The sequence below is a fragment of the Belonocnema kinseyi genome, chromosome 1 (genome assembly GCF_010883055.1).
Source record: "Belonocnema kinseyi isolate 2016_QV_RU_SX_M_011 chromosome 1, B_treatae_v1, whole genome shotgun sequence".
Taxonomy (NCBI): domain Eukaryota; kingdom Metazoa; phylum Arthropoda; class Insecta; order Hymenoptera; family Cynipidae; genus Belonocnema; species Belonocnema kinseyi.
In genome coordinates, this window is record NC_046657.1 from 172,435,751 (window position 1) to 172,440,435 (window position 4,685).

The 4,685-nt window shown below is 27.3% G+C and overlaps 1 protein-coding gene across 1 annotated transcript in view; it reads left to right on the plus strand.

Moving 5' to 3' along the window:
- Positions 1 to 758: 758 nt before the first annotated feature.
- Positions 759 to 4,685, plus strand: part of LOC117175634 (histone acetyltransferase KAT2A-like) — a 22,606-nt gene continuing 18,679 nt past the window's right edge. Inside the window, exon 1 of the mRNA XM_033365343.1 lies at positions 759 to 1,096. The gene's annotated coding sequence lies outside the window, so the exon portion shown is untranslated. The remainder of the gene's footprint in view (positions 1,097 to 4,685) is intronic.

Consider the following 4,685-nt stretch of genomic DNA (forward strand, 5'->3'; position numbering starts at 1 on the left):
TTCAATTACATTTTTCTCATTATATAAAATATTGTAAGTACTCGCTAAACCCTCAAATATTAAGTTTGAACTCGTATACTATTAAAACTTTTTTCAAAAAACTATTTACATATTTTATTAATACAAATATTATTTACTGCGTTTTCAGATATAAAAAGCATCCCAGTGGGCACAAAATTTGGCGACGTATTTACGACATCGTTACGACATCTTTACGACAACTTTACGATATCCTATGTCCATGTCGTTAAGGTGTATTTACGATATCGTAAACACGTCGCCTGATCTGACGATGTCTTTACGATATCGTAAAGACACCGAAACGACACGGACATAGTATGACGTAAAAATGTCGTAAAGATGGCGTAACGGTGTCGTAAAGACATCGCCAAATTTTGTGCCCACTGGGATTATATTTAACTTTTTATTTAAATTAAAATCTAATATTCCACTTTACCAAGTTTATTGGGTGAAGTGTTAATTCATGTTTTCCATTAGCATTTATATACATTGTTTGAAAAATTGTTTTGAAATATAAAATGAGTAACATTCTTTTCATTTCAATATTTTTTTTAACGAAAAAAACATTTTATTTATTAAGAAATAAAAATAAAGTGGTCTACTCCCATTGCTTACAATGCAAAAACAGGGAGTGATGGGGCAACTAGCGCCGCGCTGAAGATATTAGGAACTAACCAACTTAGGGCACTAAGGGATCGTCATTTTGTTTTCAGATGCACAGGGCTGGTTTGTTATAAGAAAAAAAGAAGATGGAGGTGAAATAACAAATATGTAACAGTGAGGGAACAAACAGAAACAATTTTTTTTATTGTTTATTACCGATAAATTGAAAACTTGGAGAAATTCTCGATTGAGTTGGTCGATTTGCATTTTTCGAGAATTTGACAACCCACCTCTTTGAGTCCATTGATCATGAGTCGTTGCATAAACGTCACAGTTATAGCCAAGAAGGTCATTTCCTTAGTTACATTTTAGATACAGAAATGTAATCTGTCAATTTGTTAAGCACTGGATTGTTTATAAATGAGGATTTCGGACAAAACAGTTGTTATTCACCACAAAAATATTTCTCACTGTAAGTAGAATTCTATGGTCAATATATATCATGAAAAAATCTTTTGATATCAAACTTAACCTACAATTTAGAATGGAGCAAAATATCCAAAAATATTGTCATGTGGAGTTTTTTTTCACAAAGCGCGTGATGAAGTCATTAATTTTTGAATAGAATATTTGAAAAGTGTTAATTTCGAAATAAATAAATTAATATTTCTCGTAAAAAAGAGTTCTAGGACTTATTTTCAAGAAAAAATTCTTTGCAGATCTTCAATTTGCAGTTGTTTACAATATTTTTAATTTGCCAATGTTTGCAAGTAAAGTTTGTATTAAAAGTTGGGTAATTTTGGTTGCTTCAGAATATATTATTGTTGAATTTAACCTGTTTACAATGTCAAATTATGGCATTTTTAAAGGGAGCGTCCTCATATTATGTGACGCTATTTTCAGTGATTTTTGTCTCATCCCTCCCTTTCGTGACAGTCTGTGAATCTTTTATTTTTTGTATTTTTATTACTTATTGTTTTGTATTTTTTAATGCGAAATATAAATGGAATTTTATATAACCGGCAATTGAAGAATCCCGAAAAATAAAATTTCCTAATTTAAAATTTTCTGTATATTCAGTGTATATTCTTATATTATAAGAAAATTGCCGAATTACAAAATATCTGAACTAGAAAATTTCCGAAGACAAACAATTAAAAATTGGGACGATTGAAGAATCCCCAAAAATAAAATTCAAGACACTTTAAAATGCCCGAATTGAACAATTTTCGAATGATAAAATTACAGAATTGGAAAATTGCTGAATATGTAATCAAATTCCCTAATAGTTTATGATATTACCGAGTTATGAAATCCCAAAAATTTTTAAATAAAAGTTTTCGTTTATAAATTTATAAATTTTTTCTTATTTGTTAAAAATACAATAATCAATTTTTTTATAAAAGAAAATATATTTTTAATGTTTCAAAGTTATATATTTTCTCAATTATTGTTATTTTATGTTTAAAAAAGAATTTTATAAACATTTAAAAAAATTGTATTTTTTATAGCAAGTTTTTTTTTCTGAAAAATAAATAACATTTAAAAAAATTTTAATTCGCAATTCGGGAATTTTAAAATTCGGTAGAATTAAAAGCTGTTCGAGAGTCTTATCATTCAGGAACTTTACAGTTTCAGGAATTTTATTTTTCGGGATTTTTCAGTCCCGTTCAAACTATTTGATAACAGTATGGGTATTGAGAGATTATACATTAATTAAATAATTTAATAAACTTTTTTTTTCGTATTTTCATGAAACGTTCATATTTTCTTTTCTTTCGCTCAAAATATAACTAAATTAATAAAACTTAATAAGAAAATCCTACTAATCTTGGTTAAAATTCAATTTTTTTTCGTTTAAATGTCTACCATTATATTTTTGTTTCGAAATTCGTCTCGATTGGTTAAAAATTCCACTATTTTCATGAAAATAAAAGTATATTGTTAAAAAGTAATCTTTTTTAGTTGAAAATTGAAGTACGCACTAGGTTGTAAGTTCATATTTTTTTGTAGAAAATTAATCTTTTTGCTTCAAAAATTAACTTTTTGGTTGATAAATAATCTGTTTTGTATTAGAATTAAACTATTTTGCTGAAAATTCGTCTTTTGTTGTTGAATTCATCTGTTTGATTTAAAATAAAAATAGTTTTTAGCTAAAATATCAACTACTACATTTTTCGTTACAAATTCATTTTTTTTTGGTTCAATATTTACGTACTTGGTTGAGAGTTGAACTACTTTGTAAAATATGAATTTTGTTGAAAATTTACCATTTTAGTTCAAAGTTTTAAATTTCAACTATTTTTCTAAAAATGAGTTTTTTGTTGGTTGAGAATTAATTTTATTTACTGAAAATCTAACTATATATTACATTTTTGGTTGAACATTGATATTTTAAATTGAAAATTAATCATTACTTTTTGAAAATTATTGTATTTTGTTGAAGATTCTTCCTTTCTGGTAAAAATTTAACCTTTGGTTACAAAATTCATTCTTTTTGATTAAAAATACAACTGCTTGGTTGAAAAATTATTTTTGTTTGCTTAAGGATTAACTTTTTCGTTGAAAATTAATACATTTCATTTTGAAAATTCCGCTATTTTTTTCAAAGGTTGTCTATTTTGTTGAATTCAACTAATTGGTTTAAAATTGGACTGTTTTATTAAAAATTTGTTGGATTTTGTATTGAAAATTAATTTTTTTAGCCAAAGATTTTACTATTCCATTTTTGGTTAAAAACTCGATAAAAGACCAAAGAAAGAAAATTTCCGGTTAATAAAACTTCCCGCAAGAAAATTGTCGAATTATAAAATATCTGAAGTAGAAAATTCCCGACACTTTAAAATTCCAGAATAATAAAAGACCCAAAAAAGAAAATTCGCGATTAATTAAACTTTCCGTAAGAAAATTGCTGAATTATAAAATATCTGAACTAGAAAATTCCCGAAATATAAAATTCTCGAATTGGGAATTCGCTGTATAATACAATTTCCGAATTATAAAATAGGACGACTGAAAAATTCCGAAAAATAAAATTCCCGACACGTTCAGATTCCCGAATGTTAAAATTCGAAAATGATAAAATTTCCAAATTTGAAAATTGCCGAATTATAAAATATCCGAATTGGAAAATTGCCGAAATTAAACATTAAAAATAATTGGTAATTCAGCAATTTTCTGTCGGGAATTTTATTATTCGGGAATTTTCCATTTCGGGAAGTTTAAATCCTGGAATTTTACAGTGTTGAGAATTTTATTTTTCGAGATTTTTCAGTCGTCTCATTTTATAGAAAGGATAATAAAATTTCCAAATTATGAAATATCTGAAGAATAAAATTTCCGACACTTTAAAATTTCCGATTGATAAAGTTTGTCTAACAAAATTCCCGAATAGGAAAATTCCTATATAATAAAATTTCTTAATAATAACATTTCGGAATAAAGAATTCCCTCACTGTAAAATTCCCGAATAATAAAATTATGAAATATTTGAACCGGAAAATCCCGGAATTATAAAATTTCGGAATATAAAGAATTTAAAATTGAGAAGACTGAAAAATCCCGCCAAAAAACAATTTCCAAATAATAATATTTGCGTATAATAAAATTTCGGGATTAATAATTCCAGTCAATGTAAAAATCCTGTGAGAAAATTGCCGAATCATAAAATATCTTAAATAGAAAATTCCCAAATATAAACAAAAAATTGGGAGGACTGAAAAATCCCGAAAAATGAAATTTCCGAAATGGAAAATTCCTATGTAATATGTATGTATGTATTTAATCTCTCCCTTTTACGGGTTTGAGGGCCACCGCTCCCTGTACATATATTTACAATTCCATCCTTAGTCTAACTTAAATACTACTTATATTCTACTCTTTCGCATTACGCAGGATAAACAATGAGCGAGCTTCCAGGGCTTCCGTTTTCCTCTTACCTTGATCCTTTTCAGGGTGATCCTTTTCAGGATCACCCGTTTGGCTCTGCCCTACTCCCTTGCTTTCCCTTACTTCATCCAATTTCTTCATCCACATCACTCCCTGTCCACTACCGTCCAAGA